A 12,180-nucleotide genomic window follows, 5' to 3' on the forward strand; every position below is an offset into this window, starting at 1 on the left:
CTTGAATCTGGGAGGTGGTGGTTGCAGTGAGTGGAGACTGTGCCTCTGCACTATAGCCTGGGTGACAGAGGCTGTGTCTCAAAACAAACAAAAATCTCAAAGCATTCTCCTTAGTGCTTTATTTCACTTTTACATTATAAAATGCAAAAAAAAAATTAGTAAAGCAACTGTTAATACTTTTTTTAAATGCAGCTGTATATAAAATTGTCTTTTAATGCAGGATGCATTTTGGTTGATTTGAAATAAATACTGGTTTAGTGGAAATAGAATCTTAATAAGTTTTTCTATTTGAAAATAATGATTTTCCTGATTCTAATTTAGATAAGATCACAAAATCTCTCTGGATTTAACTTGGTTTCTCAAACAGACTAGGGAAGAATGGCTTTCATGCTTCCTAATCAAAACACCTGAATGAAGTTTAAAGTGTTTTAGGAGTTCAGTCAGTTATCTTGAAAACAAATGATTTCTCAGAATACGAGCTATTACTCCTTGTATGACATCCTTTGAAACTGTTTTAACAAAACTAGTAAACCATGAGGTTGTACCAGGGCCTTGTTTGGTATTCTTAAACTAAAAATAATGAATAAATCTGCAAGATATTCTCCACTGCAGTGGGATTATTTAATTTTGGTCAAAATCTGTGCTGTCCAATATGGTAGCAACTGGTCCCATGTAGCTATTGGACGTTTGAAATATGAGTAGTACTAAGGGCAATGTTCTCTGCAGAAAATACACATCATATTTCAAAAACTTAATATGAAGGACTAAAATATTAGTAAGTTATCTATGACTCACATGTTGAAATGATAATATTTTGGATATATTGAATTAAAGCATGTTATTACAATTAATATTTGTTTTCTTTTACTTTTTTTATGGGACTGCTAGAAAATTTAAAATTGTAGCTTAACATATCTATGTCATCATATGCAGTCAACATTTAGTCATCCAGTACCTAGCATTCTATGGTTCTTGAACTTTCTAGTCTTCATATGAATCAGTTCATACACATTTGTATTGTTACATGATTCTTTGATTCATCAGATATTTATTACCATGTGTCAGACAGTATTCTAGGTGTTGATGATATAGTAGTTAACAAATGAATGAAACTCTGCCTTCATGGAAGTAACATTCTAGCAGGAAGACACGGACTAAGAACAAATAAAAGCACAATATGTAGTATATGAGAGGGCAGTCAGTGCTTTGGAGGAACGTAAGGCAGGTAAGGGTAAGGGCTGAAGAGTTCACTGGTAAAGAGATGTTCGGGGAAAGCCTCAGTGAGAAGTTGTGAACAAGTTGTTGGAAAGGGCTCTGTTGGTGTTTGGGGGAAGTATTGTAGGCAGAGAGGATAGTAAATGTAAAGACCTTGAGGCAGAAGCATGCTTGGCTTGTTTGAAAGTAGAAGGAGGCTGGTGAATGGAGTGGAGTGAGTAAAGGGAAAAGAGGCAGATGAGAGGATATGGATGGTGATGTCATGTTGTCAGAGGCATTTAAACCAGAGCAACTCCATCTTGAATAGGGGCTGGATAAAATAAGGCTGAGACCTTCTGGGCTGCATTCCCAGACAGTTAGGCATTCTAAGTCACAGGATGAGACAGGAGGTCAGCACAAGATAACAGCTCATAAAGACTTTGCTGATAAAACAGGCCGCAGTGAAGTGGCCGCTCAAAACCCACCCAAACCAAGATGGGGACAAGCGTGACCTCTGGTCATCCTTACTGCCACACTCCCACCAGCTCCACGACAGTTTACAAATGCCATGACAGTCAGGAAGGTACCCCATATGGTCTAAAAAGGGGAGGCATAAGTAATCCACCCCTTGTTTATCATACAATCAAGAAATAACCATAAACATGGGCAACCAGGCCGGGCGTGGTGGCTGACGCCTATAATCCCAGCACTTTTGGAGGCCGAGGCAGGTGGCTCACCTTAGGTCAGGAGCTTGAGACCAGCCTGGCCAACATGGTGAAACCCTGTCTCTGCTAAAAATACGAAAATCTAGCCAGGTGTAGTGTCATCCGCCTGTAATCCCAGCTACTTGGGAGGCTGAGGCAGAAGAATCACTTGAACCCAGGAGGCAGAGGTTGCGGTGAGCAGAGATCGCGCCACTGCACTCCATCATGGGCAACAAGAGCGAAACCTCGCCTCGAAACAAAAAGCGGGGAGGGCAACCAGCAGCCGTCAGGGCTGCTCTGTCGATAGAGTAGCCATTCTTTTATTCTTTTGCTTTCAAAATGAACTTACTTTCAATGTATGGACTTGCCTCAAATTCTTTCTTGCATGAGATCCAAGAACCCTCTCTTGGGGTCTGGATGGGGCCCCCTTTCTGGTAACAGTGTGAATAGTGATTATTGTGTGGGTTTTGGCTTCCAGTGAGATGAAAAGGAACTGGTGGATTTTAAGGAGAAAAGGAACGTGATCTTTCTACTGAAGCTAATGTGATTTGAATACTCTGGGCTTGGGGTGGGGGTGTTTGCAAGGGTAGAAGCAGAGAGACCCAATGAAGCTACTGCAGTGACCCAGCTGAGAAACCGAGGTGCCTGAGACCGTAAGCAAGGGATGTGATGAGAAACGATGGAATTCTAGTCATATGTTGTTGTGAAGTTAGATATGGGATGAGAGACAAAAAGAGGTGTCAGGGAAGACTCCACAGTTTTCAGCTTGAACAACTGAAAGTGGAGGTGCCTTTGCTGAGATTTGGGGGGGATTGTGGAGGAACCGATTGGAAGCAGTACTAGGAGCGCAGTTTTAAGCACATTAAATTTGAGATTCCTCTTTAGACATCTAAGCAGAAAGCTCATGTAGGTAGAATCTGGACTTCAGTGGGAGGTCAGGATTAAAAAGGCAAATTTAAAGCCTTTAATTTAAAATTTAAAAAATGAGCATTGAACTGTTGTTCAAAATCACAAGAAAGATTGAGGCCACCAAGGGAGTGAGAAGAGTGGTCTGGGGCCTCTCCTGGTCCCATGGAGTAAGCAAGGCAGATTGAGGAACAGATAGGAAGGTATAAATCGTGGTTCTCTAGACACTAAGGGAAGCCGTAGTAACCCACGTCGTTAGATGCTGCTGATGGGTCAGGTAAGACGCCAGCTGAACATCGATCAGAAGATTCAGCAATGAGGAGGAAGTTAGTGACCTTGGCAAGTGGTTTCAGTGAAATGGCAGAGACAAAAGCCAAAGTGGAGGAGATTCGAGGGAGAATTGGTGGAACTGGATCAAAGAGTGAGTCTAGTCAGACTCTCTTTTGAAGCCCAGAAGAGTCCAGGAAAATTCTGGTTTTGTTGTTTCAAGATGAGAGAAATTACATGTTTCTCCCAATGCATGTGTTAGAGAGATTGCAAGTTATTTTTCTGAAATCGTCTACCAGATTGATGACACTGAAGACCACCACAGCCTGCGTGTGCTAGGTGTGGACGTGTAGTGCCTCCCTCCTGAGACGGCTTCATAGAACCGGGCTGTGGAAAAGGCAGAGGAGTGGGAGGGGCTGGGAGGGGAGAGAGAGAGAGAGAATGCAGAGGTTGGCATTGAGTATGTTAAAGGTGGCTTTTGCAATTGTTATGAAATTTGGTTTCTTCTTGCTCCGTGTCTGCATTCACCTTCCGGGAATTAAAAATTTTAAGGTAACAAACGTTAAGACAAGTTCTCCTCAACTGAAAGTGTTGAAAAAGCTGATGTTTGGGGGCTAATTTCTTTTCCTTACTCTTGAGGAAGTTATTGAAACATTTGAAGAAATTGAGGCAGAGACAGTACCCAGTGCCGCACAAAATGAAATATTGCCAGAGTGACTGGATTTTAGATCTGATTTCCTGGCTATGTGGAACACTTAATCCCTCTGTTTGGTTCCAGCAGGTATTACATGAGAATCATAGCTGCTCTACCGGCCACAGGAGGTTTTTGTGAGGATCAGTTGAGCTAGTAGATGAAGGGGCTTAGTCAATTATACAGCACTGTATTATATAAATATGAACTAATGTTAAAACTAAATTATACTTGAGGATTTTGTGATAGCCTTTGGAATAACGGGAGAAAATATAATGTGACAAAATCTGGGCTGGGAATATCTGAAATACATAATCATACTAATAGAACTGCAAGAATTTGCTTTTTGCCTATGTCTGACTTTGTTAATGACACTACAGAATCGATCCGATTTGGGCAATCTTGGAGTTTTGCGGTCAAGCCACAGCTGAGGTCCAAGCGATCAATCAGTTTACCTTCTAGGAGTCTCAAAGTTACGGAACATCTGGCTATTTTGGTACTTTAATAGAATGTTAGCTTGCTGGTATTATGTGGAAGAGCCACTCTCTTAATAGAAAATATTCACGTTCTGATGTTAAGTTTTCTATCAGACTTGGAGACCATTTCTATATTTGATATTTGGAATTAAATTACAGTCATACTTTATTTTTATATTATCATCTTTAGGCTGTGGAAAATTGAGAAGTTAAATGAGTAGCCAAATCACATCCCTTGATGGTGATGTGAAGAAGACAGGTGATTTTCTTTCTGAATGAAACAGGTGTAACACTGGACAAGATTGTCCAAAATGGTCATTTCTGGGCACTGGAAACTGACCAAAAAGGCAGATAATAAATTGAGAGGCATTATTGAAACACTGGATCTTTGGGTATGAACAGTAGGGGTGTGGCCTTCTCGTGCGGGGCTGCTTCTGTCTTTCTGCCCACTATCTGAGTTGTCAGACTGCTGGTTTATCAGACATGATGGACTCAGTCTGAAGTGTGGGTAAGGGTTGGGGTTAAGAAATCACAGCTTTGCTGGCTAAAAGTGGCAAAATCAGTTCATAATGAAAAACCCACAGGTTTGCTACTTCAAGTCTTTAATTTGCTAGTTGGAGGCCACCCAGAAATTTAACAAGGAGATCCTAGATTTGAGAGACCTGTAGAGGGCTAACATGGCTCTCCAGCCATCTGTAGCAGACAGCTAAACTTTGCATGCCCAGGAGATACTCAGTAGAGCCCAGCAAAAAGTGAAAGCCAGGAGAGGCTTGAAATCTGGGTACAACTTTGAATGCTGCCTTCCATGCACAGACTGTTGATTCCGCAGGCGGTGGAAGCCTTACAGGTACAAGGTGGCTGGGCACAATCTCTGCCCAAATCACTGGCTGAACACTAAACTAAGCAGCCACTCAGTCATTAGGGAAATGCAAATTAAAGCCATAATAGCAACCACGAGAATGGCTAAAATTAAAAAGATTGACCATCCAAGTGTTGACAAGGATATGCGGAAACCAGAATCCTTGCACATTGCTGGTGGGAATGTAACAGTTTGGTAGTTTCTTAGAAAGTTCAACATACACTTAATGCGTGACTCAGGAATTCTGTTTCCAAGGTATGTTGTCAGGAAGAATGACAGCATGTGTCCAGGCAAAATTGGTATACAATGTTCATAGTGTCACCCAGCAAGCAGTCATTGGCTTGCTGCCCAAGGTGCATAGAGACCAATACCATGGAGCTGGCTTTTGATGAAAAAGAAGCGTTATCATGACTGGGCTGGCTAGCAAGGAGCCAGGAAGAAGCACTCAAATCTCCCTCCTAGAGCTGGTAGTTCAGTTGAGTTTTAGAAGCATAGGGTAATAAGATGTGATCCTCTTGGATCTTGCAATGAAGCGATGCTGGGAGGTGTTTTCTGACTGGCTCCTGCCATGGGGTTGTGCCAGAACTGAATCTAATTGGATTCTGGATCTACATTTTTTTTTTCTTTTTTTTGAGACGGAGTCTCACTCTTGTCACCCAGGCTGGAGTGCAGTGGCGCGATCTCAGCTCACTACAACCTCCACCTCCTGAATTCAAGCGATTCCCCTGCCTTAGCCTCCCAAGTAGCTGAGATTACAGGCGCCCGCCACCATGCCCAGCTAATGTTTGTAATTATAGTAGAGACTGGGTGTTGCCATGTTGTCCAGGCTGATCTTGAACTCCTGACCTCAGGTGATCTGCCCACCTCGACCTCCCGAAGTGCTTGGATTAATGAGCTACCGTGCCCAGCTTCCACTTCTTAATTCAGTCCCCTCTCCTTGGTTGATCATTTAGGTTGCCCCAGTAGTTGCATGCTTGGTTTATTTGGTCATGCTCAGGTTACCTGACGTTCAACCTGGGGGCCCATGGCAACTGAAAAACAACTCACAACTTTGTTACAGAAGAGATGAACGAGATTGGTCTGATGTAGTTAAAATAGCAGCTTTAGCTGTGATTGATGAAAACTAGAACTAATTTATGTGTCTGTCAGCAGATAAGTGGATAGGCAAATTGTGGTATAGCCGTCAATAATGAAAACGAATGGATTGTTGATAACATACAACAACATGTATGCATCACAAAATGATAATATGCTGCGTGAGAGAAGCCAGACACCTTTACCTACAAAATATCATACTGACTCCATCTAGGTGAAATTCTAGAAAATGCAAGCTAATCTGTAGTAGCAGTAATTCAGTGCCTGCAGATTAGAGGATGGCTTGGGACAGGAGGCAGAAAGGGAGTCCAAAGGAAAGAGCACAATGAAACATTTGGGGGTGATGTATATATTCACTATCTTGATTATGCATGATTTCATGGTTGTATACATATGTGAAAACTCATCAGATTGTATATTTAAATATGTGCAATTTATTGTATAGCAACGGTAACTCAGTAAAGTTACAACAACTGTCCATTCAAAAGCCAAACAGATGTTCATAGCAGCATTATTCACAGTAGACAAAAACTGGAAAACAATCTAAATCCATCAGCCAGTGAATAGATAAACAAAACTTGGTATGTCCATATCAGCCATGAAAAGGAATAAAGTTCTCATTCATTTCTCGGGTACATACTGCAATATGGTGGAGCCTCGAAAACATTTCGCCAAGTGAAAGGGCTATATATTGTATGATACCATGATATGAAACTTTTAGAACAGGCAAAAACCTCAGATCAAATCGGTGCTTGCTTGGGTGTGGGGTAGGAGCATGGGGGATTGGTTTGGGTGTTGGAAATGTGCCTGGTAATAGTTGTGTATAAATCTTATGAAAACGTGGAATTGTATACTTAAAATGGATCATTTTCATGACATACAAATTATACCTCAAGAAAGCCACTAACTGTGGGTGGCCGCTCAAAATTTCGAATTCTCTTTAAGATGACTGTTCAAGGAATGGAACTATGGTACTGATTTCATTGTAACACACTGCTTTGGAATGCTCTGGTGAGGTTCACTGAATCCATGTTCTGTGCCAAATGCTTTTTGGATTCTAATTGTAAAACAGCGTTATTTGTTTTTCCCAGAATTTGGGGACCAGGAATAGCTCTATTTCCCTTGCATATGATTTGTCAAAAGATTGGTTTTTTGTTAAATAGCTATTAACACACCCCTCCTCACTGGAAAATATGTTTCTTGGATTAATAATCTCTTTGTGTAAAGTAGTTCAAATTTATGGTGGTAGGTTATCCTTCACTTTTTTATTTTATTTTTTTGATACAGAGTCTCACTCTGTAGCCCAGGCTGGATGGAGTGCAATGGCATGATCCTAAGATCATGCAACCTCTGCCTCCCAGGTTCAAGTGATTCTCCTGCTTCAGCCTCCCAAGTAGCTGGGACTATAGGCACACCCCACCATGCCCGGCCTTTTAAAAATTGTTTGTTTTTTTTTTTAATTTTAGAGATGGGGTTTCATTATACCAGCCAAGCTTTGTCTTGAACTCTGGCCCTCAAATGAGCTACCCTCCTCGGCCTTTCAAAATGCTAGGATTATGGGCCTCAGCCATTGTGCCTGGCCTTATCCTTCACCTTTTAGTTCTTCAGAAAGGAAACTGATGGTGGCTTAACACCTTTGCTTCTAGGCCTGGGTGTCCACCTGCCTGACCCCAAGTCCCATATTATGATGTAGAGACATCAGGTAATCTGAGCATAAGATCCTTGCATGTTGGGGAAGTGAAGCAGAGAGACCTCTCCTCCTGGAGTGCTTCCCAGCCGGGTCTAGCCATTTTCTGCACCAGACCAGGAATCGGTTATCCCTGGGGTGAGTGACCTCACACCTTTGCCCCTGAATGCCCCCATATATAAAATAGGAGACTGAATTTTACTTACTTAGGTAAAAGTGGGCATTTTTCAGTTAGACATTTACCTAATTTTAATGAAAATGCAGTGATCCTGGAACATCCTATCCTGTCCATGATTCTGCCCAAGTTTATACAAATGGAAAAAAATGTATTTTGGAAACAACCCATTCATAAACTGAAATTCATGAAGCATTTTTTCCAAATAAAGTACCAGCTAGTTAACCAAATTGTACTTTTTCTCCTTTTCCTTCCCTCAAAAGCAAATCCCTTATTCAACACAAAGATTTGTGGAACACTCATATGTGCCAGGCACCCTGAAAATAAAGACATACCCACCCACAAGGATAAAAGAGGCGTGGTGGTGGGGCAGAGCTGGTATCCAGCCTGCTTCAAAAGGGAGGAGGGGTATCCATAGAGAGGGGCTGGGGAAGGCCTTGCAGGAGGGCATGGAAGAGCCGGGTTCAGAGGGATGAATAGGACTTGGTTGTTAACCAGGTTGCAAGATGTTGGTAAGGACTTTATCTAAAGCTGTAGCATTGGGGTTAAAGAAGAGAGGACAGAGTCAAGAGATTCAGTGACTGGGAGTGATACTCCCTTTTTACTGGAAGGATAGGGAGAATATAGGAGAAAAAGGAGTCAAGGATTAGTCCAGCTTCTGCTTCGGCCTTCTCAGCCAGTGGTAGGGAGTTCGCTGAGGTGGGGAATACAAAATACTCAGAGGTCATGTCTGGTTGTTTTGCTTATTGATTTGGGAAACCAGGAATTCACTTGGAGGTTTGATCAGGGGAATGCAGCCTGCATTTGATTGAACTTTAAAGCTGATCCTCTTTGTCCCGTGGCCCAGCTCTGGGGGGGACACACGTGGTGTGTCAGGCAGAAAGGGGCAGCTAGCAAGGTCTTGGCCAACTGTGGTTGGGCAGCATCATGGGCTGTAGTGTATCTCACCTTTTTTTTTTTTTTTTTGAGATGGAGTGTTGCTCTGTCATCAGGCCGAAGTGCAGTGGCGCAATCTCGGCTGACTGCAACCTCCACCTCCCAGGTTCAAGCGATTCTTCTGCCTCAGCCTCCCAAGTAGCTGGAAGTATAGTTGCACGCCACCATGCCCAGCTAAGTTTTGTATTTTTGGTAGAGACGGGGTTTCACCATGTTTGCCAGGATGGTCTTGATGTCGTGACCTTGTGATCCGTCCACCTGGGCCTCCCAAAGTGCTGGGATTACAGGGGTGAGCCACCGCACCTGGCCATCTGTCTCACTTTTACAGGTGGAATCCCCATGGGACACTTTGGGGCATTTACAGAATGGAAAAATCTTTCACCTGAAATCCTGTCACATTGAAGAATTTAGTAGTTCCTTTTGATAATTATTTTTTCTGCTTACCCTCTTCCCTCTGTGTTTTTACCACTTGTGGGAGTACATCTTTATATTTCTCTGGTACAAGGAAGATAAAAAGGGTGAATTTTATGAAAGACTAACCAGTGCTTGACTTGTATTAGCTCACTTAACTTTTAAAACCACCCTGTAAAGGAGGTACTTTTAATCATATAAATTCATGATGAAGATAAGTAAAACAGGTGTTTGGGAATCAGCAGATTTTGAAATTTTATGACATGCCATTAACACAAAGCATAAATTTTTAAATTCAGATCCATTGACCTTAACATATAAATAAGGATGACAATTTGTTCTTTTGGAAATTTTAATTATTTGTCTTGTCTTTTAAAGAAGTGCTTTGGTTACAAGTAGGTCCATAACACACAAAATAAAATTACATTTATGGCTGGGCACAGTGGCTCATGCTTGTAATCCTAGCACTTTGAGAGGCCAAGGTGGGCGGATCACCTGAGGTCAGGAGTTCCAGACCAGCCTGGCCAATGTGGTGAAACCCCGTCTCTATTGAAAATACAAAAATTAGCTGGGCATGGTGGTGCACACCTGTAATCCCAGTTACGTGAGAGGCTGAGGCAGGAGAACCTCCTGAACCCCAGAGGCGGAGGTTGTAATGAGCCAAGATTGCACCATTGCACTTCATCCTGGGCAACAGAGCAAGACTGTCTCAAAAAAAAAAAAAATTCTATTTACATGCTTTTTGATAATATTGAAAAATATGGAAAATGATTCTCCTTAGGAAAATTTATGCCCATTATTCACTTTGCTGTTTCATTAATGATCATGAATATATTAAACTGAAATAAGCAGCTGCTTTGAAACTACATCAAAACAGTAAAAGTTTAAAATTAGACTCTTCTTATTGCATTAAATACATCTTTTAGTAATATGCAGTGGTCGCTACCTGCTTTCCATGTATTCTTGGAAATTTGGTAATGAAAAGAACTTGGTGAATAGATGCTGTAGGTCACCAGGTGTGGTGCAAAGTGCATGGCCTTGGAATATCAGACTTCTGAGCCGAATCGCAGTTCTCTGGTTGTGATGCCTTGAGGAAGTAAGTTGCTTGACCGCAGTTGTGCTGTTTCCTGGTCTATAAAATGAAGACAATGAAGAACCTGCTGCGGTGCGCTGAAACTCAAAGGACTTCCTGGGCTTGAGTGCTGGAGTAAACAGGCAATTTCCTTTTGTACCACAAGAGGGAGTGCCTGTATCGATGTTAACCTGAACTGCGGTTTGGATTTCTTTCTAAAATGTCGCTGAAATTTTAGGAATAAATGGATTACTGGGAAAATGTTAAAGAAAAAGATTTTTTGACAGTGTCAGGAGAAAGAGGAACTCGAAACATATAATGGTTAACAGGAAGGGAATACGTATAAAATTCCTTTAAGGTATGAGAAGCCTTGTTGACAGAGTGTTACATATTTCATTCCCAGTCAACAATCCTTTGTCAGTGTCTAACCATGTTGATTTATTTGTTTTATTTTCCTCCTCCTTTGTAACTGTATTGTAAATATTTTCTATCCAACAAATATAGAACTGAAAGTTCAGTTTCTTAGTAGTAGTAGTCCTGAATAATTAATATCAATTGAAATTGGATTGTGCTCAGTGCCTTGGATATATACAAAACCTGTTTGCCTCAAATGAGTGAGTTAGAAAATATTTTAATCTTTTCATCCTGCTCCCCTCCCACATACTTTTTTTCCCCTCTTACTTTAAGCTTCTGGATCCTTTCATGCAATGTGTTACTGTCATAGCTCACATGGGGTGGGAACAGAGAAAAACATTGTTTCCCTGACCCAACCCTAGGGACATGGAACTCATTTTGTTAGACAGTGAAATTTTAAAATTTGAAACCAAGACCAGAGCTCAACAAACAGCGAAATTGGCAATTGTGGGATTATCTAACAAATTTCAGGAAAAATCCAGTTGTAGCTCAGTGATGCGACTATGTCCCTTGATTTACAATTTTAAGGTAGTCTCTTTATTTTGCTGGTATTCGTATTATATAGAGAGCACATTGTTTTATGGAACTGTAATTATACCATAATACTTTTTTCATTGGGAAATGTTGTGGATTTAGAAAGAGCAATCCTAGGCATTTCCTTTTACTGTCTGTCCTACTGTTTAGAAGTTTTCCCTGTGGTTTGTTCCTGGAAATTAAATTCAGAATCAGATTGCCCTGGCTCAGATCATGGCACCACAATGTGTGAAACTTGACAATGTTAGAGTTATCACTATAATTTCACTCTCAGTCACTTGAAATTTGATAATTTCTTGAGCAGAAGAAAGGGAAGTGGAATTACTATAGAAATTATGCAAAATTTTATCTTATCTGTGCAGCAGCCTGTTTAAAGTGATCCTTGCTAGTATACAGTATAGAATTACAGACTTGTAAATACTTCTGAAGATTGCCACATTAAAAAAAGAAAGCAAGCAAAAGATCTCTGTGGCCCTATATATATTTTTGTTTCCAACAGGAAATTTGTTCTTGTTTCAAAATGTGGGAACACCCATTCTCTGTTGGCCACATGAATGTCATCCATTTGTTTATTGCAGCAGAAAAAAAAGCAAAGAATGGTTGATACAGGGGCAAGCTGTTCATTTTAGGTTACTTTAAAAAATCATAGAATTATTTCATATATAAAAAGAAAGCATAAGGAATACTCTAACCAGTGTGTGTGTGTGTGTGTGTGTGTGTGTGTGTGTATGTATATATATATATATATATATACACACA

At 41.0% G+C, this 12,180-nt stretch overlaps 2 long non-coding RNA genes across 3 annotated transcripts in view; both read left to right on the top strand.

Moving 5' to 3' along the window:
- Positions 1-12,180, top strand: part of LOC116549938 — a 200,493-nt gene that overhangs the window by 58,669 nt on the left and 129,644 nt on the right. The window lies entirely within an intron of this gene.
- LOC116549940 lies at positions 2,055-6,659 on the top strand. The gene is made up of 2 exons (XR_004268165.1): positions 2,055-5,281; positions 6,187-6,659. It is a non-coding gene; the product is annotated as an uncharacterized LOC116549940 (long non-coding RNA).

Source organism: Sapajus apella, unplaced genomic scaffold (genome assembly GCF_009761245.1).
Source record: "Sapajus apella isolate SASKATOON/1434 unplaced genomic scaffold, GSC_monkey_1.0 scaffold7, whole genome shotgun sequence".
NCBI lineage: Eukaryota > Metazoa > Chordata > Mammalia > Primates > Cebidae > Sapajus > Sapajus apella.